The sequence below is a fragment of the Prionailurus bengalensis genome, chromosome B2 (genome assembly GCF_016509475.1).
Source record: "Prionailurus bengalensis isolate Pbe53 chromosome B2, Fcat_Pben_1.1_paternal_pri, whole genome shotgun sequence".
Lineage (NCBI taxonomy): Eukaryota > Metazoa > Chordata > Mammalia > Carnivora > Felidae > Prionailurus > Prionailurus bengalensis.
In genome coordinates, this window is record NC_057349.1 from 151,882,702 (window position 1) to 151,908,137 (window position 25,436).

At 58.1% G+C, this 25,436-nt stretch overlaps 1 non-coding gene across 1 annotated transcript; it reads left to right on the forward strand.

Moving 5' to 3' along the window:
• The first annotated feature begins 569 nt into the window (after nucleotides 1–569).
• On the forward strand, nucleotides 570–654 carry TRNAQ-UUG. Its single transcript has one exon. It is a non-coding gene; the product is annotated as a tRNA-Gln (tRNA).
• The last annotated feature ends 24,782 nt before the right edge of the window (nucleotides 655–25,436 follow it).

Below are 25,436 nucleotides of genomic sequence, written 5' to 3' on the forward strand. Positions count from 1 at the left end.
GTCTGGGTCTGGGGGCACCGTGGGGAGACACAGCCTTGGCCAATTACACACAGTGCTCTGGGGACCGGCTCTGGGGAGCGCATCTCATAGCCTGACCCACCCAGGCAAAGCCCGTGCTGCGGTTTACGGCCCCACACGTGGCTGGGACCCCCCACAACGTCTGGCTCCGGGTCCTGCCGGCCATCCTCCAAGGACACAGGCCAAGGCTGCCCTGCCAGGGTGACTGTCTTCTCCTGCCCCCACCCCTGCAGGGGCCCCACTAGGCCTGGAAGCCCTGGCCGTCACCAGCTGAGCTTGCTTGCTCAAGCCTTCATCATGGTGCATTTCAACAGGGACCATGATGCAAAGGACCAAGGACCTTGGGGAAAGGCAGGGCCACCACAGTGCTGCACAGATCCTCAGCACCAGGTTGAACAGTGTCCCCCAAAGTCATGCCCCCCTGGATCCCAAGCATGAGACCTTTCCTAGAAGTGGAGACATTGCAGATATAGTCAAGATGAGCTCGTACTAGAGTAGGGAGGGCCTTAAATCCCATGACTTGTGTCCTTATAAGAAGGGGACAGAGGGGCGCCTGGGTGGCTCAGTCGGTTGAGTGTCTGACTTTGGCTCAGGTCATGATCTCCAGGTTCGTGGGTTCGAGCCCCGCGTCGGGCTCTGTGCTGACAGCTGGGAGCCCAGAGCCTACTCTGGATTCTGTCTCCCTCTCTCTCTGCCCCTCCCCCACTCATGCTCTGTCTCTGTCTCTCTCAAAAATAAATAAACATTAAAAAAATTTTTTTAAAAAAAGAAGGGGGCAGAGATGCACAGGGAGGGGCCAGGTGACAGTGGAGGCTGACGGACAGGTGCATCCACAAGCCAAGAATCACGGCCACTGGCAGCCATCAGCAGCCTGGAGAAAGGTGTGGACTAGACTGCCCACAGAGACACCCTGACCGGGGATCCTGCCACAGAACTGGGAGAGAGTAAATCCCTGCCGGGTGAGCCCCACCCCCGTCTGTGGCCTGTGCTGCCGCAGCTGTGGGAAACCAGGCCCCTGGACTCGAGAGTCTCTGGATCCGCTGTCTTGCTCACAGCCTCTGGGTCCCCCGTGAGGAACCCCTGCCCGTCCCTGTGCTGAGGACGATGGCCCGGGGCCTGCCCCGTCCAGGGACACTGTCCCTGAGGCCTTCCTCTGCAGACCAGCCCTGTGGACTCCCCGGGGGGAGCAGACACCTGAGGCCACTCTCACACGGTCACTTTATACTAGGGTTTCCTTCTGTTTCCGCAAAGTTGTTTTGATCACTCTGGGCCCTTTGCATTTCCGAATGAATTTTAGAAGCAGCCTGTCACCTCGAACAAGGAAGACTTTGGAGATTTCGACACAGGCAGCACCAAATGCGTGAGTCGGTCTGAGGAGACCTGGGTCCCTGGCCCTGAACACGCTGCCTCTCGCCTCCCTCAGCCACACTGTCACGTTTGGAGCCTGGGGTTTTCACAGCTTTCGCCAGCTTTACCCTTAAGTGTGTAACCTTTTTATGCTACTGTAAATGCTGCTGTGCTTTTAACTTAAATTTCTGACCATGCCTGGCAAGTACCTGGAAGAAGCCTTGATGTTGACATATCGGTCTCTTATCCTGCAAACTGGACAGACCCCTGAGCCGGTCCAGCCACTTTTTAAAGACTTCATCTGGTTTTTCGCATTGACAATCGTGTCCCTGGTACATATCTAGCTTGGACGCCTTTTCTTCCTTCTGCTCGCCATCCCGCGTGGACCAGAGCCCCGGGTCGACCTCGGTGGCCGTGGTGGGAGCGGCCTCCTTGCCTCCCCCGCCCCAGGGAGAGCGCTCCAGCTCTACGGCGGGTATGATGGTGCCTGCAGGGTTTTCACGGATGCCCTTGTCATCTTGCTGGCTGTTTTCATCAGGAAAAGATAGATTTTATCAAATGCTTGCCCTGCATCTGTTGAGATGATCATGTTTTTCATTCCTAGTTTTAAAATTCAGGGCGTCATGGCAATCAACCCTGATTAAATCAGTCTTACAGGGGCGCCTGGGTGGCGCAGTCGGTTAAGCGTCCGACTTCAGCCAGGTCACCATCTCGCGGTCCGTGAGTTCGAGCCCCGCGTCAGGCTCTGGGCTGATGGCTCAGAGCCTGGAGCCTGTTTCCGATTCTGTGTCTCCCTCTCTCTCTGCCCCTCCCCCGTTCATGCTCTGTCTCTCTCTGTCCCAAAAATAAATAAAGGTTGAAAAAAACAAATCAGTCTTACATTCTGAGATAAACCTCCCTTGGTCATGATATACTAGTATGTTTATATATTGGTAGATTTGATTATACATTTGTCTAAGAATTCTGCATCTGTGTGGATGAAGGACTCCTGCCTGCAGTTTTGTGTTCCTCTGATGCTCTTGTCTACTTTGGGCATCAGCCGAAGCTGCCGTCAGAGAAGAAGCCGGAAGTACTTCCTCCTCCTTAATTTTCTGGAAGAGTTTGTGTAGAATTTGTACTTGTTTCCCCCTTAAATGTTGAGAAGAATTCACCAGTGAAGCCATCTGGGCCTGGAGCTTTCTTTGTGGGATATTTTTAATTACAGATTTGATTCCCTTAATACATACTGGATACTCGCGTTACCTACTTCTTCTTAATGAGATTTTGTAGTTTGTGTCTTTCAAGGAATTTGTCCATTCAACTGGGTTGTTGAATTTATTGACTTAATAAACTTTTTGGCATCTTTATCCCAGATACTATTTTTTTTTTTTGCTTTGAAATCTGTTTTTTCAAACATGGAATTGCTGACAATATTCCCTTATTCTTTTTCTATCTGTGGAATCTGAAATTGGTGACCTGTGTTCCTCATCCATCTATTCGAGGTGAGCAGAGTCTTTTCAAATAGCTTTTAATTTTTTTTGTTTTTTATCTATTATTTTTAATCTTTCCAATTTTACTCATTTCTATTCTCATCTTTATGATTTCTTCATTCTGTCTACTGTGGATTTAGTTTTCTCTTCTTTGAGTTCATTAAGGTGGCATCTGCTTCACTCCTGTCCCTTCCTTCAATCCATCTCAGTTCATGGGAAATGCCCCGAGCCTAACATTCGACCCAGATTCCTTTCTGTCCCCTGGGAAACACGGAATCCATGTGGGGCCTGTTGGCTCCACCTTCAAAGCAGCTGTTAGCTCTGCCTCTGCTCACCGTTTTCACAAACCACCCCCCGCTCCCCGCGGTTGCTGCCCGGCCGTCGGTCTGCCTACTTACCCTGTGCACTCAGCACAGCACCCAAGCGTACTTTAAAACAAACCGGGAACCCTGGCCCTTAGAGCCCCGAGCCGCTGCATTGGAAGTCCAACTGGTCCGAGGCCACCGTGCCGTGAGGAATCACATGAGCAGGTTCCCCAGACCACAGCCCAGGCAGGCCCAGGCTTATGAATGAGGAAACCTCCAGATCATTCCGTACCTCAACCATTAAGTCTTCTCAGCTACGAGGACGTTCACAGGTGTGATGGGACAGAGACAAACCATCTCCCACCATGCCCTGTCCAGATTCCTACACGCAGAATCCATGCTGGGAGTTGTAAAAAGATCGCGCATTAGATCACATTCGACGTCTACTTCAGACCCTACCCCGACAGTCTGGCAGCTTCTCAAAGGCCAACTGACTCAGAAATTTGCCTGCAGGGGTACACCCAAGAAGAACGGAAACATCCACCACCACGGAACCACGTGCACAAATGTAGCACAGTCACAGGGTTGCAGCAAAACTGACGATGGCTGAAAAGTGGACATAATCAAAGTGGCCCTCGGGTGAAGAAGAGACAGGTACAATTCGGGACGTCCACGTGGTGAATATTATTTGGCAGAAAGAAGGAACGGAGTGTTGACGATTCATGCCTCTGCACAGGTGAACCTTGAGAACTTCGTGCTGAGTGGAAATCCGTCACAAAGGCCACATACCATGACTCCATTTACATGAAATGTCCAGAATATGAAAAGCCACACAGCCAGAAAGCGTCGATTCACTCTCTCAGGCCAGAATTTGGGGAGGAAACGAGTACAGGGTCTCCTTCAAGGACAAGGGAAATATTCTGAGATCAGATTGGGGCTCTGGGGTCACGGCTCTGGGGCCACCTTGAAAACCATTGACTTGCGCACTTCAAACAGGTGCGCACAGGTGAACCAACCTCAATAAAATTATCACAGGCCTTGTAACAGATTTCTACCCTTAGAATGAAATAAATTCGCTTTATTCCTCAAGCTGACATGGCTCCGTGTGCTTGGCCTCTGCCTCCCTGTCAAGCTCCTCACCTGGCCAGTTGGGGGCTGTCCCTCGTGTGTCCTATTTTAGGGGCATGACACTCGCCCTGTTCTTGCCCGACGCCCTCCTTACTCAGACGGTCCCTGGCTTGTCCTTTACTTGAGTCTCGACCAAATATACCTTTCCTTTCGTAGAGAGGCCTGTGCAGAATCCCATAGGACAAGGGCCCCGTCCGCGTCGCCCTCAGGCCCTGCCCACTTTGTTTCCCTCGGTGGCGCTTCGCCACCACGACGGCACGAACCTCGCGCGTCCGACTGCGTGTTCCTCGCTCAGATAAGATCTCCGTGGAAGCAGAGCGGTTGGTCTTTTCCCTCAGCGCCCAGAGGAGTGCCAGGCGTGCAGCAGCATTAAAATGTGCACAGAAAAATGCGTGGATGGAGAGGGCAGTGGAGGGCACCCCGCGGGCCTGTGCACCTGCTTTCCTCCCTCACCGGGAGCCCCTGTGCCAGCCGTCCCGTGATGGTGGGCCTGGGCCCTGCCTCTCTCTCACTATAGCGGCTGGTGGCCCTTCTCCTGGCTTTGGGGTCGATATGGCATCGGGTCAGCCTTGTAGGAACTGTCTGGGCGGGAGAAACGGCCGCCCCAAAGGCTAACCCTTGTACCATTTCCACAGCTGCTCTTAAATGTGCTTTTCATTTCGTTTTAAAAGGCCTGTTAGGGCATTGTTCACGGAAGACCAGTCGGTTATTTAAAACATATTTGTTGAAGACTGGCCACTGTGTAACTAGACATATATCATTTGCAGAGAAAAACCTCAGGAAATGTGTTTCTTATAAGCAATTAGTATTAACTGAAGAGAATAATAACTCTCATACTAAATTAAAATGTAACACATGCATCGGGGACTTGCGTGTCCCTCTGGAGCGGTGGTAAGGTCCCTCTGCTGCCTTTCCAGGCCAGCATGCCTGCTCCCCGGGGCTCGCCAGCCGCTCTAGAGGGGCGGCGTGGACGTGCTCGGGGCCCACAGCCCTTTGGCCGTGGACTCAGGTTAGGACCCTGTCGGGGGGCAACCTTGAGCGAGGGGGACACACGTCCCTTGACCATGCTGTCCCATCGGCCATCTTTGCTGGAGATCAAGTGTTTGACATAAAAGGGATGCGCTTTAGAGTCTCAGAAGGATAACTCAGATCGTTCCCAAGACGACTTCCCTCCACCTCCTGATTCCTGCCACGGACTGCTCGCTTCAGCAGGCTGGTGCCCCCACCACACACGCCACCGACCACACAAAAACACATTTATACACATCGTGTGCAACACACATTGACGTGTGACATAGGCCACGCACATGCATACACACCATGTTCCACACACGCACAGATGCGTTCATGGACACACACACGTACAAAGACCCAAGGCAGCCCCAGGCATGTAAAAGGGTATTCATGTCTCCTGGTGATCAGTCGGGTTGCTGTGTACACATTAATTCTTCCTTCTGGCCACGACCTAGTGCTGGTAACAAGTCTGGGTGGTACGGCCGGCAGAGGACAGACTGTCATTCTCAGCCTTGTGTTAAACTCTTCGGGACCGAGCTGCGTCTTACTGTCTCTCCAAAGCTGTCACGTGGATGCTGTGCTGTCCTCAGATAAAGTAGCTTTTGTTGAACACCTGCCTTGGGTTAAACACTATTTTAATAATTTTATACACATTGTTTTGTTTCGTTTGTCTCAATGACTTTTAGGAAGAGGGAGCTGGTGCTGTGGCATTCCTGCTAGCCCTGCTGCACACAAACACCCACGCTCCAGGCTCTGGAAAGCCCGCCTTTCAGGACAGACGGCTGGTATAACTCACGGAAGTATCTAGAGAATTTTTTGGTTCCGACAACGACCTTGCCATTGTGAATGTGAATGAAGTTTCTCTGAAACATCCCATTTACTCTTCTGACTCTGATTTTGCAAATGGGAAAATCGTGTCACAAGGGGAGAGAGGCACAAATAGAATTTGATTGTCGGGTTACTGGTTTTCTGGTTTCGGGATGGTCCACGGCATTTAGCTAGCCCACCTGCTTTCTCCCCAGAAGCTTCCCTGCTGCGCCGCCTCTATGGTCGACACTTTCCCCGTAGCGGGGTATGGGTGTGTCGGAAAGGGAAACCAACAGTTTCCCTGCCTCGCCGAGAGGAGAGTCTGCGGTGAGGTCACCCGCTCTCGGCAGAGGGCTTTCCCCCATCACCACTGGGAGCTGGTGAGTGTGCGCGGGGGGTAGGACACCATTCTAAACGTTTCCAAAGAGGTCCGCAGAGTGAGGCAAATCCCGCTGCCAAGATGGCGTCACATACACTTCAAAGACAAAGAGAGAATGACATTCTGCACGACGACACGCTGCATGAATGTCCCCAGACTGCCCTCCTTCCTCCCGTGTGACCTTCCAGACCGCTGCATCCTGACTCCCGCCTGGACCACCACAGTCACCTTTACTCAGCCTTGACACAATCCCATCTGCCCTCCTGTATCAGGACGCCTCGCCTGTGTCACCTTGATACAATCCCATCTGCCCTCCTGTGTCAGGACCCCTCGCCTGGGCCGTCTCAGCCTGGAACAGAACCTGTGAGGCAGCGTGCAGCCCCTCGTGACCTCTCTGCCCTCCTGGACTCCCGTGGTCCTGGCACCTATGGGCCTGGGTGCTCACTGCCTTCTGAGCTCAGCTCTGCGTCCGGCCAGGGCCTCTCACCACCCAGGAGCCCCTGGCTCCCCAGGGCGACTCAGCTCAAGTGTACCTCTTCCAGGAAGCCTGTCTCAGCTCCCAGACATGGGTCCTCAGTGTCCCCACAACATCTGGCCCACGCCCCATCGCAATACTTACTGTGTCATTGTGATTATTATTTACTTGTCGGTTTTCACTTCCAGAACGTGAGCCCATCAAACTCAGGGTCTGCAGTTCATTTATGTTTGGCCAAGGAGCTAGCCCTATTCAGCAAGTCATAGACCCTTGAGCAGCGTTTGCTGAAAGGAAGGAGCGGCTGCCCTGGCTAATCCCGCTGGAGGGCTGTCCTCGAGACTCACTTAATGGCTGTCCTCATCCCGGTTTTAAAGAAAATGGTTTGTAATCCCAAAGGCCTCTGTGTGTTCTTATATTTTCCTCGACACCTGAGATTAATAGCAGGCTGGGAGGGCACTGGGGTGCTGGCTGTCACCAGACTGTGATGGCGACCCCACCCACTCCCGGTAGAGACATGGGCGCCCGCCCCGTCCGCCCACACGGGTGTGCCGGCCAGCGGGGCCCTGCTCCGCCACGGCCACGCTCAGGCACGAGGCAGGGAGCGCACGGAAGGCGGGGGCAGGGCTGAGGTGCGGTCCTAGCCAGGAGCACCGCGGCGGTGGCCCCGCTACTCTTTGCCCTGAAGAATGAGCCCCAGCGCCCCTACGGTCCCTCAGGAACTAGGAGAAACCTGACTTGGGGGTGGGGAGAGGCATGGTGCAGGCCGCAGACAAGAAAAGACCTTGGGTTTTTAAAACCTGGCATCGAAATCTGCAGCGGTTAGGGTGCGACGCGAAACCCGGGACCGGAACCTGCAGAGGCACCGAGGCCTCGAGTCAACAACCAGGACACTGAGGCACCGTGGCCCTTCGGGGCCTCTTCTGGTCACCCCAGAACTCAGTCCAGGCCACAGTTGTGGGGACGGAGAGGAGACGGGTGGGGCAGAAAGGCAGCCTGGAGGCCGGGCACCGTGGCCCCTTCCTCCCGGGGTCCGGCGTGGGGGCTCCACGCTGGCCACACTGGTGGGCGTCAGAGCCCCAGGCTTGGGCAGGGCCGGGCGGGCAGCAAGGGGTCAGCCCTGGGAGCTCTCGGGAGGGGTCACCGTGACAGGAGAGGGTTCGGGGACACAAGTGGCCAGGCTGTGGCCCTGTGGGAATCCCCCACTGTGTTCCTAGGGATCGCGTGGAGCCGTCTGTCTGATGTCTGGGCCCCGCGGGCCGTCCCGGCGTCCAGGGCCGTGTTAGTTACTTCTATTCCTCCAGAGACAGAGCGCAGGGCCCCGAAGCAGGAGACGCCGGGTGGAGGGGGGCAGTCCCCACCGCCTCGCCAGGACTGCCTGCGGTTAGACTCTGCCGCGCTAGGAAGACCGCCAGACAAACCTCTGGAAGGAAGAAACCAAAACGTTCCTTCAACCTCAGAAGTGGCTTTTGCTCGTTTTGTGTTTCCTGGCCAGGGTTCAGAGGTGAAAGGTCAGGGTCTTTCATCCGCCTCTGCTTCTCATGATGCCTTTGAGAAAGAACTTTGGGACTATTTTAGAACTTGATAAAACCTCTTGGGTTTTGAGTTCTGGACTGATCAGGGATATTTTGGAGTTTGATCTGGTTTATTCTCAAGAGAAAACAAACTTCAGTTTCCTGTTTTGAAATAAATTCTTTCATACACTTGACAAGGACACTCAGAAAACACACTGAGCGCCATGGAGATGTCTTGAGGAAGTGTGCAGACCGGCCATCCACGGAGCGCCCTGCTCTGTCCCCGCACTCTGGTCAGAGCAGATGGGGACGGGCAGCAGAAGTGCCGTCCGAACTGCGGTCCGCGCACCTCCGCAAAGGGCCCCTTGCGGCTCAGGATGGCTTGTCAGGCCGGCCGGCCGCTCCCCCCTCGTGGAGCAGCTGTGGCTGCTGTGGGCCCTTCGTTCCACTCTGTCTTCAAACAGCCTATCAGGTCCGGGGGGTCATGCCCATCTTAGAGATGAGGAAACTGAGTCCCAGAGGCTGGGCGAAGGCAATGCCGGAGGACCGGTGCGCCCCATGTGAAACACGACGGTCTCTGCCCTCTGTCCCCGAGCGGCATGGCCTTGTCCCCAAGGAGGCAGGTGCAGTGGGAGCAGCGCTGACCGCCATCCGCACCCGCCTTCGTGCACCTGGGGCCCGGGGGGCGTCCCGGGAGCGAGCCGAGCGCACCTGAGTCCACCTGCGGCTGGAGCCCAGCACGGTCAGTTGTTCAGACGCCCACTCGGGCGTGAGTTACTGGAAATGGCCACAGGGGAAGGACTGAGATGGGTCTTAGAAACGGAGCGTCGTCTGCTGCGTTTAGATACGGAGTAAACGTGGGTTCCCTGAGCTTTTGCTTCCGTTGCATCAACACACAGGAGCACGCCGTCTCCACCCTGGCCGGTGCTCAAGCACAGCACAGAGACCGTCCCTGCCGCCCCATCGCTCCCACCCCACCCAGAGCGCAAAGCAAAGACCAAGCTCGTTTGTCGCACAAAAATCTGTGAACGCGGCACCATGCAGGTGTGCATACGTGGGCCTTTACCCAGAAGCTGGCGTTCGACTCCCAGGATTTTGTTAGCTCTGCTCGTGGGATGGCCAAAGGTGTGGGAGCGATGAGAATTCTGTGAACGGGCACTCCTGCGTGCACAAGGGCAGACTGTACCTAAGTTCTCAATTTTCCTGTTTCACTTTTATTCTCATTTTACTACTCGAAACATAGTTTCTTGTCTGTTTAATACAGTAAATAAATTGGGGACTTGTACTTTTCATGGCTTTGTATTTTCTTTTTTTTTTATTTCTTTTTTTTCAATATATGAAATTTATTGTCAAACTGGTTTCCATACAACACCCAGTGCCCATCCCAAAAGGTGCCCTCCTCAATACCCATCGCCCACCCTCCCCTCCCTCCCACCCCCATCAACCCTCAGTTTGTTCTCAGTTTTTAAGAGTCTCTTGTTTCTGCAGTGGCTTGCGTCATATTTTACATGAATATCAACGGGCAGGAGTTGAAATGTTCGATGTCTTTCCTCACGAGAGGCAGAGAGGTGGCCGAGGTGGCTCCGGCAGTGGGGACCTGGGCCCGGCCCCAGGACACAGGACGGGGTTGTGTGTCTGAGTCGAGGCCCATGACACGCGGCCGCAGCTCTGGGACCTGACGCCTGGGAAGCAACACCAGGTGCCACTGTGTCTCCACAGAAGGCCGAGCCCTCCCCCACCTCCCTCTGCAAGCCGAGCCACGGTGGGGCCTCTGCCCTCCCTCATCTGTGGTGGGTCCAGAGGCCTCACTGGATGGCGTCGTGCCCCAGATGGAAGGTCAAGGACCTAGTGCCCGGTCGTTTCTGCCGCCTCTTCAGGTGTTGCCTGGCTGGGAGACAGCCTCATTCCAGGACGGGAGATGTCTACCGTCCCAGGCCTGAGCCCCAGAAATAGCCTTGGACAGCCGGAGGCAGGGGCGAGAGGGGCAGAGCTGGGCTTCTCCTGCTCAGGCTGCCTTCCACTGCCCCGCGGGGATGTGCCGAGAGACACGCCAGGCGCTCCAGAGAGAGAAGGAGACAGAGGGAGGGAGGGAGGGGGGCGGCAGGGGAGGGGGAGGAGGAGGGAGGGGGCCACTCAGAGGACAAATTCCATCAACCTAATCTGGGGTGGCCCCGCCTGTGTGGACACGCCCTCAGAACAAACAAGGGTCCTGTTGTGAACACGGGCGACCCAGTGCCCTGCAGCCTGAGCCCGGCCTGGTGGCCTCCGGGCGGAGGACACGCATCGCGCTGCCCGATCCTTAGAAGTCCAAGGAGGGCCTGCTGGCCGTGGGCAGCGCTGCCTCGAGTCGCGGCTTTCATGAAGTTGCCTGTGAGAGAATGGTGGGGCGGCCTCGCTGCACAGATGGCTCTTTGTCCCCGCTGACACCTGCCATCTGCTTGTTTGTCTAAATGATGCTGGAGGGGCAGGGGGCTCCCAATCTGCTGCCCGGGCCCCTCCCGCCTGCAGCGACCTCCTGACCCCTGGGCCAGACAGGTCCACAGAGTTTGTTCGCTCAGCACGGAGGATGCTCTGTTCCCCGAGGCCCAGTCTCTCCTCAGCACTGGGGCTCAGTGCCCGGACAGCCGCAGCAGGAGGAGGAGGGGAGGGGGAGAGACGAGGGGAAAGGGGAAGGGGAGGGTGGAAGTGGAGGAGGAGGAGGGGGAGGGAGGGAGAGGATGGGGAATAAGGGAGGGAGAGGAGGAGGAGCAGCACAGCAGCAGGAGCAGCAGGAGGAGGAGGAGAAGCAAGAGGAGAAGCAGCAGGAGGAACAACAGGAGGAGGAGAAGCAGCCTCACGAGGAGCAGCTGTAGGAGCAGTAGGAGGAAGAGAAGCAGCAGCAGGAGGAGCAGCACCAGGAGGAGGAGCAGCAGAGGAGAAGCAGCAGTAGGAGGGGCAGCAGGAGGAAGAGAAGCAGCCTCACGAGGAGCAGCTGTAGGAGCAGCAGGAGGAGGAGCAGCTGTAGGAGCAGCAGGAGGAGGAGAAGCAGCCTCACGAGGAGCAGCTGTAGGAGCAGCAGGAGGAGGAGCAGCAGGAAGAAGAGCAGCAAGAGGAGCAGCAGCCGCAAGAGGAGCAGCAGCCGCAAGAGGAGCAGCTGTAGGAGCAGTAGGAGGAGGAGGAGCAGCAGGAGGAGGAGAAGCACCAGGAGGAGGAGAAGCAGGAGGAGGAGAAGCAGCAGCAGGAGGAGAAACAGGAAGAGAAGCAGCAGCAGGAGGAGAAACAGGAAGAGAAGCAGCAGCAGGAGGAGCAGCAGCAGCAGGAGGAGCAGCACCAGGAGGAGGAGCAGCAGAGGAGAAGCAGCAGGAGGAGGGGCAGCAGGAGGAGGAGAAGCAGCCTCACGAGGAGCAGTTGTAGGAGCAGCAGGAGGAGGAGCAGCAGGAAGAAGAGCAGCAGGAGGAGCAGCAGCCGTAAGAGGAGCAGCTGTAGGAGCAGTAGGAGGAGGAGGAGCAGCAGGAGGAGGAGAAGCAGGAAGAGAAGCAGCAGCAGGAGGAGGGGCAGCAGGAGGAGGAGAAGCAGCCTCACGAGGAGCAGCTGTAGGAGCAGCAGGAGGAGGAGCAGCAGGAGGAGAAACAGCATCAGGAGGAGAAGCATCAGGAAGAAGAGCAGCAGGAGGAGCAGCAGCCGCAAGAGGAGCAGCTGCATGTAGCCTCACGGGCCCTCCCACTTCGAGGACTAGGCTGGATGCTCTCGCTTCCCGGGTGCAGCCCTCACGCCTGTTAAGGAAGAGAATGTCCCACGAGGAGGAGTGTGTGGGGACAGAACTTACCGAGAAAAAGCTGGAGCCCCCTCCAGGTCAGAGGGCCGCGGCCACGGGGACTGGGGCTGGCGCCGTCCCTGTTTCTTAACAGGTTTGTGAGGTGAGGAAAGTTCCAGTCTCTACCCAGCATGGGGAGCATTCCAGAAACCCAAGCCAGTAGCGCTGGCTAGGAGCACTCCGTGTGCGTTGTCCCAACTGACCCACGGGGGCCACGTCACCAGTGAGGCGGCCACGGCTCTGCAGAGGGTGCACTTTTTAGGACCCCACCCCCGTCCCCGGGCTAGGGGATGCGAAAGCTCACGGCCCCACGTCAGCTGTGGGACCACTAACTGTCCAGAAGCAGCGTGAGTCCCTTAAATCAGGCAGCATCTTTGTGCTACAGGCCCGTACTATCCCCTGCTCCCGAGAGGTGGCCCAGAACTGCCCCGGTCCCCGGGCCGGGAGCTGAGACCTTGAAAAGCTTACATCTGCAGCCCCGCCCACAGGTGGCCACGGTAAGCCACGGCGCCCGCTCTGCCCTTCCCCAACGAGCACAAGCTTGACACGCACAGTTTCTCAGACCACAGAGGAGTAAAATAACTCCCCTGAGGTTGGGAAGAAGGGTGCGGCCTGGCTGGCCCGCCTCACGCGCTGTCCCTGTGACAGGCACAGAGCCCTGGTCATCCCTTTCCCTGAGGAGAAGCCCACAGCGGAGCAGGCAGGCGCGCACAGCTAACGGCCGATGCCCACTCTAATGCTGACACTGACACTGGCAAACCTTCTGGGGGAAATGAGCTAACTGAGCTCAGACAGGGCCAAGCGCGGGTAAGGCTGCACAGAGGACGCACTGACCTTGCTCACATCCCTATGAAGCAGGCATTATTTTCTCTCTCGTTTGTCTTAGGAAGAGGCAGAGAGGTGAGCAGCTCACCCAGGGAGGCTCAGGGCTGCCAGAGCCAGACGCGGTCACCCACGTGGCCAGGGGAGCTGGGCCTCGTCGCCCCACATGCGACTCGCGCCTGACTTTCGACGTCTTTACCTAATCATAGGTCCGTTTGCTTTTCCTTTAATTACATCTTACTGTCGGTGTTTATGGAGGTGTGCCTGAGGTGTGCCTACGGCGTGCGTCACAGGCCGCAGAAGCTCGGGCCATTTGCAGAAGCCCCATGGCAGCTTCGTTCCCAGGAGGAGCCCGTGCGCAGGTGGGCAGTGGACACCTGTCCCGCACCAGGACAGGGACGCGTTGGAAAGTGTGGGGAGCTCGCCTGTAAAGGGCCCAGCCATGAGCCCTGTTGCCATCCAACCAGCAGGGCTCGTTCTGTGGATTTGTTGGAAATGGGTTGGGTGGGACATTCGATGGCACACGTTTATTCACAGGTCTTCCTACTCTGAGTGCCCAGGACGCGTCCGTCGTCTGGGACCCAGAGCGTTAATGAGGAGGTCGGGCTGGCGCGCTGGCCGCCTACGGCTGCCTGTCTAAGAGCTGGCTCAAGGGAGAGATCCCTTCCCGGAGATTCAGGCTTAAATAGGACAAGAATTGGATGGCTCGTGTGAGGCCACGTGTGAGCCTTCTCGGGGTCGACTCCGGAGGAAAGAGCGCATCTTTGTGGGCGGCAGTGGGGCTGGTAGAAGGCGCAGACGAGCCCCTCGGACTGATCACAGCGGGAAAGGTGCCGTTGAGGCGGGCGCTCCCGTGAGACCCCAGGCTCGGACCAGCGCACTGGCCGGGGCCCTCGCACCTCTGGACCCCCAGCGGCCGGAAGAGGAGCAGACATCGCGTCTCACGTCCTCAGCGCCGACCGCTGTGGCTGCACACAAAAGTGACAAGCCACTTTTCCCCGAATTCATCAGCGGATGGAAAACGCTCATCACAAGGAAGCTCTTGCTTACTCAGCATCTTGGCTGCCGCTTCCCGGGAGCCACGCGTAGCCCCACGCCTCCCACGCTTCGGCACTGTCGGTCCTCACGGCCCTGCCAGGTGGCCTGCCACCTCTCCATTTCTCGGGCAGGGGGTGTGGGAACATGAACAGGACGAGCCGGAGGCCTCTGGGTAGAAATGAGAGCGTTTGGACCCGAGGTAAACGTACCTTGAGGACTCACGTGTGTCCCTGCAGAGGAAAAGGGACACAAATCGTCTCAGGAGCAGTACGCTGACTTTGCGGTGCGTAATCCAAAAATCCCCTGTGTTCGAGAAAGCCCTCAGACTTCAAAGTTGAGGTGTGTTATGTAGTACTCTCAGTTAATTACACGCCTTGAAATAACTCTGTGCAAGAGTTCAGAACGTCCAATATTCCCAGGAGCTCCGGGAACAGCATTACCGGAAATCTGTGGGAACCATCCGCTCGGGGTGTGGGTTAACGCTCCTTCCCCTCACTGGGGCCAAGACTGGAGCGTCGTGAGTGCTCTGCCGGGGCCCCACCGTCGCCCAAGGTAACGTCTTGGCCCTCACCGAGGCCAGCCGCGGCCTCGCAGCTGACCCTCCCCAGGGCCCTGCTTTCCTCATCGACGAACATCTAACAGGAAAGCGTGTTTGTGTGGGCCGTTCCAGGAGCACAGGCCAAATCATAGGCTGCCGTGTCAGCCAGAGCTGGGAACACAGAGGCTATTTTGGGGAAGGCAGCCACGTGCCCGCCTTCTGCTTGCAAAGACGCGTGTACCACGCACAGCCACAGAGGCACGCGAGGTCGTGGCGCCCACCTGGAGGGAAGGCAGAGAGCCGGCGGAAACGGCCGGAAGCTCGGGCCCTTCCTGGCTCCCACAGCCCGGGTCTGCACCCCGCTTGGCACGCACCCCAAGCCCGCCAGCCGGTCCTGCCCTTCCCCAGCCGTGGGGACCTCCCCGGGCCGGGCCTCCCTCGGTCCTCAGACTCCACACTTCCACGATCTGCTCCCACCATTTTTTCCGCAGTTCCCACTTAACACAATATTTATTGTCTTTGTTCTGTTTCTGCTCTGTCTCCCAACCGCAGCGTGATTTTCTCAAGAGCCAGGATCCTATTTCGTGCACATATGCCTGGCACAGCTCGGACATCAATGAATATGCGTTGAACAAAAGACCCGTGATGACTCAAGAGCCCGTCCTTGTCTTTTTATGAAACCACGTCTTTATCCAAGAATAAAAGACATTTGGATTAAAATGCTTCTTGAGTTTTTCCATGCTTGGGCTCTCGCAAGATCATTGTGCTACATTTTGGATGACCCACTTTTCCTTCTCAGGCCTAAGACACCAAGAGCCTATTGTAGAGACAGGGCCATGAATTAATCTTTCCATTTGCTGAAAATAGAATACAACCGAAGTGAAATGTCTGAGAAGTCGCTGGTGACCAGGACAATGTCGTTAATCTCGTTTGCATTTTCAATGAAGTGTTTCCAACTGGCTTTATACCAATTACTTATGTTTACGGCAGATCATAGAGGGTGTGTTTCACACAGAAAACCACACAGAATACGGTGTCTGCCCAGCCCAAGGACGGTGGTGGCGGGGAGTGACTTGTTCTCGTGGGAAGCGAGAGACCAGCCGACCAGAAGGAGCTGGGCCGTGTGGCCCGATGGCGGCAGGAAGCACGGCACGTCAGCTGGAGCGCGGGGCCTCCTCTCCGCCACGTAGCCTGGCTCCACGCCCGTCCGTCCAGAGCCTTAGCTTCAGGACACAGGGCCTTCACGGGCCCCGCCGTCAACCGCTGCACTGAGGCAGCTGCATGGGGCATCCCGTTGGGTTTGGAGCTCTGCCAGGAGCCGCTAGGAAGACCAGAGGCACAGGGTGTGTTTCCTTACCCTCAGGAAGCTTACGATCTAGGCTGAAGACACCTGCACTGGGCCCGAGGAGGGGTGTAGGTCCAGCCTGAGCCTGGCAGGTAGGGAGAAGAAAGGGTCGAGCGTAGCCACGGGAGGCCTGACAGAGCAGCAGGCCGCACCCACGGCTGCAAGGGTGAGGTGTGGGGGCTCATGGCATCACCACAAAGGCAAGGTCGTGGGGCTCTGGAGAAACAGAGAAACGCTAAGGAGGACATGGGTGCCACGCAGGAAGGGCTCTAGGCCAGGAGGCGCGGGGCGCTGAGGCCTCGGCCGGGCCTGGACATGGGGCAGTGAGGGCAGGCTCCACATGAGCTCAGCCGGCGACACCCCTGGGACGTGTGGGCGGTGGGGCCATGGCCAAGGGACCTGCGGGGACAGCGGCACGGACGGGGAGTCTGGGCCCCAGTGCGGCGTCCCCCACACCCGGAGGCAGGACAGCAGCCTGTCAGGGAGGCCACGTCAACACTGACCGGGCCCCAGGAGCCACGCGGGGCAGACCTGCTTCTCCCCGCAGCCTGGCAGACCCCAGCCTCCCCCTGCAGGCCCCGTGCTGCCCTCCGCGGCCCCTGCCCGGGCTCACCGACGGCCGGCCGTTTCTCCGTCCCTGCCGTGAGGCGCACACGCGTCCCACACAGAACTCGGCCGTAGGGTGGCCGGTCCCTGGCTCTGGGGTCACGGCAGCCGCGGCTGTGAGTGCTGTGACCGTCCCCGTGGCTGCTGCATCCGGCAGGGACGTGTCACGGGCCCCTCTCGGTGCCTTCTCAGTGCGTGTGTCACAGGCCCCCCTTCTGTGTCCCTCGGAACACGACTCAGGAAGACGGTCGGTTAGCGGGCCGGATGAACGTGTGTGGCTGTCCCCAAACCCGCTGGCTGCCCTGGCCTCGGAAATTAGCGCCGGGGATATCAAGATCTCTGCACTTACAACCAAACTCATAATATCAGTTAAGTTACTTAAAGCAATACTAGGAATTACTGTTAATTCTTCACCCAATATAAGAAAGCTTTTGATGAGAAGCTTAGACAAGAAAATGGATTATATATAATCTTTTAAATGTCAAAACCACTATTTTAACGTATATTAAATGTAGAATGTGTATTTTTTAAAGACTTGGAACTATACATCCGTGATGTATGCAAACATCTGGGTGAAATTATTCTTTTCGATTAATTTCTGAGTCAGTGTAGAGGCCCTTAAAGCCCCACAGACAAGCACACGTTGTCACCCAGAGTGCAGCTGAAACACCGCATCCCCCATTTGCTCCGATGGTGTTTGTCCACCGCGCCTGGGCTCCTGTCCACGGTCCTGCGGGGCACACGGTGAGACGAACAGATGGGTCGTAGAATATGCAATTTGAATTCAGGCAGGGGTGCTAAAGAAAAGCCTGTCCCGTCCTACAGGCCACCTTCTGAAAGAATTTGTGAGACGCAGCCCCACCGTGGCTGGAGACCACGTGCGTCCTGTCCTCCCGGCCCAGAGGGAAATCCGAGTTTTCCACGGCGGTCTCCTGACCTCCTGGGGGGGGGGGGGGGCTGTTTTCAAACAGTTATGAGTCCTTTGCATTTCTGCTTTATAAACTGTTCGTGTTTATTTGGCCATTTCCTGTTGGTCACGCATGTTTTTTCTCTAAGGTATAAGGAGTATCTCTCTCCTGCTTTTGGCAGAGGCGTGTTCCGGCTCCTGTCCACACCGGCCTCGTTCTGTCGCGGTCGCTCTGGTGCCACCGAAGCAGCGGGATCCCCTGCGTGCCCTCTATGCTACCTGGCTTCTCTGTCCTACCTGAGAATGGCTCCCTACCCCACGATTATGAAAATATTCTCCCGTTTCTACTGCTTTGGAACTCTGGTTTTCTCTGCTAAGGTCTTTCACTCTGTGGAATTTAATTTTGTAAATGGTACATACGGTCAGGGACTTGGGGCTTCTGAAAGCCTCTAGCCATCTAAAATTCCTCTGGAGTGGCCCTGAGGAGGCCTGCACGTCACAGAATGTCCCTGTGCCACCTCGGAGGCCCCAGTCACCTGCCATCACGTCTACCTGCCTGGACGGCCCACAGGTCCCCACGTCGAGCACCGCCCTCCAGGCTCCGGCCCTCACCTTTCTGCCGGGCCTGAGGACTGGGGACTACAGAGCCACATGCTCTCCTTCCCCTCAGGGACCCAGGCCCGGCTTCTGCATCTGCCGGCCGCACACAGACCACATACCCGTCAGGAAGCTGTCCACCCTTCCCAGGGAAGGGACACCTGGAAGGGAAGGAGAGCGGTTCAGACCACGGGTGTCTGGCATCCCCTATGATGAGAGCCAGCCCACGTGTCCCAGGGAGGAGGCCACCAGAGGAAGAGGGCAGAGAACAGTCTGAGTGGCTCCACACCCCACAGAGGACCCCACAGAGGACACCAAAGAGGACCCCGGAGAGGAACCCCGCAGAGAAACCAGCAGAGGAACCCTGCAGAGGAACCCACAGAGGAACCCCACAGAGGACCCCACAAAAGAACCCCACAGGGGACCCCGCAGAGGACCCTGAAGAGGAACCCACAGGGGGAACTGCAGGGGAGCCTGAGCGGCTCAGTGACCCACGGGGCCCCACCCAGATCCCCCATCAGCAGGTCTGCCGTACCTGCAGACCCTCTGCCTGGCGAGGGGGCAGACAGACAGACGTGCAGAGATGCGCCCCTTGATGGGAGGCAACAGTCATAAGTGTCCAATCCCGTGCCCTGGAAGTTTTCGTGTGCACTTAGGGCAAAGTGCTTACTGCCCTCCTGGTGAGTTGTGTCCAGTCCTGCCCACCTGCAAGACACGGATGCCCCAGGACCCTCACCTGCCCATTGGGCAGCGGGGGGCTCCGGGCCCCAGGACGCTCACCCTACGGCAGGTGACCCGCCCCCTGTGCACAGCCAACCCAGGCTGGCTGACCTCTCCCTCCTCGCGGCACTCAGCACTGCTGGGGCCGTGTCTGGGGGCGTTGGAGGGGGGCTGCGCTACAAGGGTCCACGGCAGATGCGCCCCACCTCTGTGTGTTTTCTGGTTGCGTTTCATTTTGGCCAACTAGTCTGTTAACTAAGAATTAGTATTGCAGATGTCGCTGGCTTCTTCATGACAATGGACAGTGACTTCCTTCCCCTGCCTGGGACAGGGATGAACAATACCGCGGTCTCTTTGGATCAGCCGAGACACGCCCCTGTGCTGAGGTGACCTGGCATCGTCCCCAGGTCCCTGTGCCAAGCTGACCCAGCATGGTCCCCAGGCTCCGTGGGAGGTGACCCAGCGTGGTCCCCAGGCCCCTTGCGAGGTGACCCAGCGTGGTCCCCAGGATCCACGTGAAGTGACCCAGCGTGGTCCCCAGACCCTGTGCGAAGCTGACCCAGCATGATCCCCAGGCCCCATGTGAGGTGACCCAACATGGTCCCCAGGCCCTGTGGGAGGTGACCCTGTATGCAAGGTGACCCAACATGGTCCCCAGGCCCCGTGCAAAGCTGACCCAGCATGGTCCCCAGGCCCCATGCGAGGTGACCCAGTGTGCAAGGTGACCCAACATGGGCTCCAGGCCCCATGCGAAGCTGACCCAGCATGGTCTTCAGGCCCCATGCGAGGTGACCCTGTGTGGTCCCCAGGCCCTGTGCCAGGATGACCACCACATCATGACAGGCCAACCAGGGAGACACTGGCTCATGTCCCCTGGCCAGTGATGTCTTCCTACCCAGACCCACCTTGGGCCACTGCACTAGCCTGAGCTTCCCCTCCAACCTCCTGCGTGGCTGTGGCCAGACTGGTCCAAGCTTCCCCACTGCCCCCGTGTCCCCTGCCGCCCCACCAGACGCCCTGGCCCACAGAAGCCATGAAACCAGGCCCTCACCCTGGATCACCTTCTTCCCCTGATACTTCCAGGTCACCTTCCCAATTACCCATAATGCTGAGTGCTCCGGGCCCCGTCCACTGTTGTGGCCCGAGGGCTGATAGGAACGACCGTGCAACGACCGTGGTCACCCTCAACCACCGGCCACCTGCCAAGGCGGAGGCCCCGGGTGGTTTCTCTGCGCCTGATGCTTCAGCAGTCTGGACCCGGGGGGGACAGGCCAGGACGGTGGAACGGCAGGGTGTCTGCCCCGGGCAGGAGGCCCCGCCGCCGGGGTCGTCTCTGCTCCTGTGGCCTCGCCCCCCACAAAGCGCCTGCGAGTGTTCCTTGCCCTTGAGGAGCTCTTGGTTCTCACCACATTTAGGCAGTGGGTGTGCTTCCCAGTCGACCTTTCTCTGGGCGATTCTGTGCCTGCTGTTGGCTCCACCCAATGTCCCCCGGGACCACACACCCAGAGCGCCAGCCTTCTGGCTGGGAGGGCAGCTCCCCACGTGTCTTCTGTTCCACTATATGTTCTGTTGTTGTCCTGTGGGACTCCCACTGGGAAGGTGAGAGCTGCCTTATAAATTTTTTTTCTTAATGTTTATTTATTTGTGTGTGAGAGAGAAACAGACAGAGTGTGAGCAGGGGAGGGGCAGAGAGAGAGGGAGACATAGAATCGGAAGCAGACTCCAGGCTCTGAGCTGTCAGCACAGAGCCCGACGCGGGGCTCGAACCCACAGCCCGTGAGATCATGGCCTGAGCCGAAGTCAGACGCTTAACCGACTGAGCCACCCAGGCGCCCTGAGAGCTGCCTTATAAAACAAAGATGCTAAGGCGGGTTATAATTTGCCTCAGGCCCTGGTCCCGGACAGAGTGGACTAGGACATTGGGGTTGGCAACGCGGTTTGAGGACACCATTAAGGTTGCTCAAAGGAGAAGCCAAAAACGAAAGAGCATTCGGTGTGCCACGTAGCAGGGAGCCGGGTGACGCGGGCGTCACGGAGGCTGGAGGGAGGCGAATGGAGGGAGGCGAATGGAGGGCCGCACCCCTCCCCAGCTGACTCAGCCCTGGAGGCCAGAGCCACATCGTGTTCATCTTCTGTCCTGGATCAACCCCAGTTCCTGACCAGAGCCCATCGGAAGTAAGAGTTTGCTGTATTGAAGAAAACGGAACTGATTCACTCTTCAAACTGTGGACCAGTCCCGCGTGTTGTTCAGAATCAACAATGGTGTGAGCCGTGAAGGGAGAGGCCCACACGTCCTCGCGAGGAGGTGGGGTCGCGGTGGGAAGGCCCACAGGAGAAGATGACAATGAAGGCGGGTGACCAAGGCCAGATCTTTGGCTCCAGAGAGAAAAAGGCTCAGTGTGAGTCCGTCAGGACTTGGGGCGGGGGCGGTTGGGCAGAAGTCAGCTGAAACGGAAGTCTAAAAGCTCACACCTGGGGAGCATGGCCCTCCTTCATCAGAAGTGGAGGTCGCTCTCGGAGCCCGTGGCCTCATGGCATTCAGCAGACGCTCTTGCTTGTTTCCTGCATGTCGGAAGTGCTTATGTAAATCCAAGAACGACCGAGGTGTGATGGGTATTTAAGGAAAGCCGGGTCCTTCGGGGGGATGTCCTGTATTGAGATCCGCACAGTGTGGCCTTGGGATGCCTGCCTTAGTTTTCTGTGGCTGTGTAACAAATTACTACACAGGCAGTGGCTTAAACATGCCACGTTGGGACCCGGGTTCCGTGGGTTGGGAGTCTGGGCAGGGCTCAGCTGGGTGCCCAACTCACAAGGCTGCAGTCTTGGTGACTCCGGGCTGGGGTCTCATCCTGAGGCCTGACTGCAGAAGGACCCGTCCAGGTCCCTCGGGCTGGCAGTGTTCATTTCCCTGCTGCAAGACTGAGGGGCCCGGCCCCTTGCTGGCTGGGGCTGGAGGCCCCGGAGGCCACCCGCAGTCCCAGGGGCCGCCCATAGCTCCCTGCCACGCGCGCTCCCCCCCCCCCCCCCAGTGTCAGGGACAGTGGTGGGCTGCAAGCCGTGTCTCGGCAAACCCGACCTGAGCGACCCCTCGTCCGCCAGGTCAGCAGCACGCCCCGGGCCAGGCACACACTCACAGCGGGGACCTCCGTGGGAAATGCGGGTCTGGAGTGGACGGGGCAGAGGTCTGAGCCCGGAGGCCCTGGGTCTGGTGCGTCCCTGGGGGACGTGCGCCGTCACGGATGGGGAGCTCTGTCATCCGTGTAATCCCGGACAGAAGCAGGCAGCGAGCTGGCTTCGAATCCCTCACTCTCCGCTCTGGACACCATCGCAGCGGAAGACCCCCAAAGTCTTCGAGGGCTTCTCCGCCCCCCACCCCGACCTGTCTTTTGCGCCCAGCCTTGCCTCGTCTGGTTTGCTCTCGCACTAGGGCCCCTTCCCCACCTGCTCTCAGAAGGTTCCTCCTGTGCCCGCCCCCGTGCACTTATGTCACCCTCTGCCCCGCCGTGGCTTCCCGACCCGCTCCCTTCCTGGTACTTCCCGTCCGTCACCACTCGTCCGTGCGCGTCCTTCGGGCTCCGGCGTGAAGCCTGCCCCCGGCTGCCTGGTGCCCTTATCACGACTGTCCTGCTTCTAGATTCCGTTTTCTCCAGCTCTGCGCCGAGGCTGATAGTACTGAACAGGAAATAGACTTTCTTTCTCTCCCATTATCGGCTTTCCCATCGCACTGCTCTTTTTCCTGTTCTGAACAAAATTTACTGCGTCTCCGCTGTGCCTTTTCCCCGACTTCCCTGCCTCTGCAAAGTTGATTGCAACCTTTAACATCAAACAGTCTGAAAAAACACACCTTCTTCGTTTTATATCCCAGCACATCCGCACGCGTCTGTGAAAATATTCCATGATTTAGCTCCCTCCTTCTCTCTCTGGGCACTCGTGGACTGGGGAGCGAGGGTCTCGCTTCTGGGTGGGGGGGAGGACCGAGCAGAGGCTCCCCTGGCTGGCCGCCCTTCTCAGCCACCAGCCCTCTCCACGGGGCGGGCCTGGTGTGCGGCTCACAGGATGGCACCTTCCTAAAACGCCCACCGCCAAGTAAAAGCCCTCTGCCCCTAGCTGGGCAGCGTCTGTGCCACAGTGGGCGCTACGGCCCGGGCATCGGCGGCTGAAGAAAACAGAAGTGGGTGGGGGCCCCGGAGCCTGCAGAGCACCACGGGGGACTGAGACCATCCCCCCAGCCTGGCGGGAGCTCCGCGGGGGCTGCATCGAGGTGCACCCCACCGAGGCCCGTGGCCCCAAAGCTGTAGGCCCCAAGGGGTCCAGCCGTAGGCCTCGGCTAAGCGCTTTGAGGGACAGGGGCAGCCGTGTGGCCTGACACAGACCTCAGTGGGGATCTGGAGGGGACAGGCAAGGAGCTCACCGGCAGGGAGCTTCCGTGAGGGTGTGGCTCCAGCTGCCAACCTCACGACTCTTGCAGGCTAAGAGCCTCCCGGAACTTGACAGGCTCAGGGTGGCTCTGAGGAGCACTCTCTGCAAGCGCCTTGCTCCCAGGCCTCTGTGTCCCGAGGACAGGCGCCCGTCCTGAGGAGGGCTCCGTGAGCTCGTCCTGGACACCCACACTGACCTGAGAGGGTCCCCACAAACTCGCCCCCGCCCAGACCTGGGCAGCGTCTTCGGTGCTTCCAGAAAGCAGGCCATTAACAAATTAGAAGAACATCTTTCTCTACAGGAGTCACGAAAAAGTGAGCAGGAGGGGGACAGGAAGATCCCCTGGCTGCGTCCCACCACCCCCCCCGCCGGGGGGGGGGGGAATCGCAGGCAGGATCCCCTGTCTCCATGCGCTGTTCCCCTGGGACCACTCGTGGAGCCAGCCAGCTTTCCAGGGACGTCGAGAACTTGCCTCGGAACGTGGCACAGCTTCTGACTCCTCCCCCGCTGCCCAGGCAGGTGCTGCTGGCTCCAGAGTGCGCCTCCCCGATTTGCCTTCGGTTCAGAAATAGGGGCTCCCCCTCCCTGCTGCAGCCCTGGCTGTCCCTCCCGCACCTGAGCCCCAAGCTTTCCCAGTCCCAGCCTGATGAACTACAAATGCTGTCCTTCTCAGTGGCCACAAATGCACCCCACCTAACCACACGCACCCCTCATTACCACCTGCACCCCACATTATCGCCTGCACCCCACACGCCCAAATGACAGAAAGCCTGCCAATGTCTCCAGAAGACCTTGTTGCTAACACAGAGTCCTCTCCCCTTTCTGTGCTTTTGCAATTCTGTTTCAGAGGGCGAGGCCTCTGCTCAGGGATGACTTTTCTAGTGCCTTCTAGCCTCCTCAAGGCCCCACGGTGACCTGGGCCCAGGAAGGGCCTGTCCCAACGGGTTTAAGTCCGTGGTACAACTTGTGCAATACAGACGGTGACTGAGGACATCTGAAGTTGGGAATGGACAGGACTGGTATTTTCAACCAACACCTGATCTCTTAATCTTCATGAAAAATCAACTCTTTTCAGATCAAATAATATTTACTGAGTGCCTCTAGTATAGCATCCATATAGTTTATTTAACATATCAACTTCCCTGAGTACATTTTTACAAACAAGGAGAAAGGGCTCAGACAGAACGACACGATGGCAGGTGACCCGTGCCAGGCGTGCCCTCGACACCGTCCTTCCCAGCTCCGGGCTGGGACACACCGTCCACTCCCAGGGGCGGACCGGGACCGGAGAACCCTAACCCGCCTGACCGGGCCCCCCCGCTCCCCACCCAGGCCCTGGCCTCCCACCATCTAGAATCGCGCCCTGCCGCAGCCAGGTTCCCAGAAACCCGACGGGACTCCCTGAGACGACAGCTCTGAGGGCATTCCCCCAGCTCAGCAGGTGAACAGAAGGTCGTTGAAGAGACACAGTACCGGGGACACGGTTTATGGGCTAAACGCCGCAGAGTGCTGTCCAGTTTGGGGGCCCGGGTGTTCCTCAGGACGGCAGCACTGAGGGGCGAGGAGACGTGACACGTCTTGAACACACACTAGGTGCTGGTTGCCTCACACGCATCACCGTTCAGTCACCAACCAACACACGTCAGGGGGTGATATAAATGCACGTGTTAGTGGCCTCATTTGGGATGAGGTCTAAGAAGCCCGAGGACGTTCCTCGGGGTCACACAGCTGGGCGGTGGCAGGGTGGAGATTCATACTGAGGTTGACTCGGGCCCGAAGTCGGCACGGCCCAGAGGCCCCTGTGGGGTTCCCACCCTCCCGCCACCCCCACGGGAGGTCTGCGCGGCCTGGGGACGGTGGCCTTTTCCCGAGGCTGGACCCTTGGCCCTGTCCGCAGAGCCCCTCCTTCCGGGACAGCTTCGGGCTGTTCTTGTCGGTGACCCTCTCCCATCCTTCCCGCCGTCCAGAGTCTCCCCGCCCATGGCCGGCCGTGCCTCCCAGAACTTCCAGTCTGTCTCCTTTGCTGCACGTCCATCCTTGCTGGCCAGTGTCCCCTCGGGGTCACGTGGGATACAAGGAGGAAGCGTGGCCACACGCCCGCTGTCTGTGGACCGAATGCGCAGTGGCCACCACCGCCACGAAGCAGCAGCCGTCCGCGGACCCGAGAGCCAGCGGCGAGGTCTGTCCCTCGTGCAGAC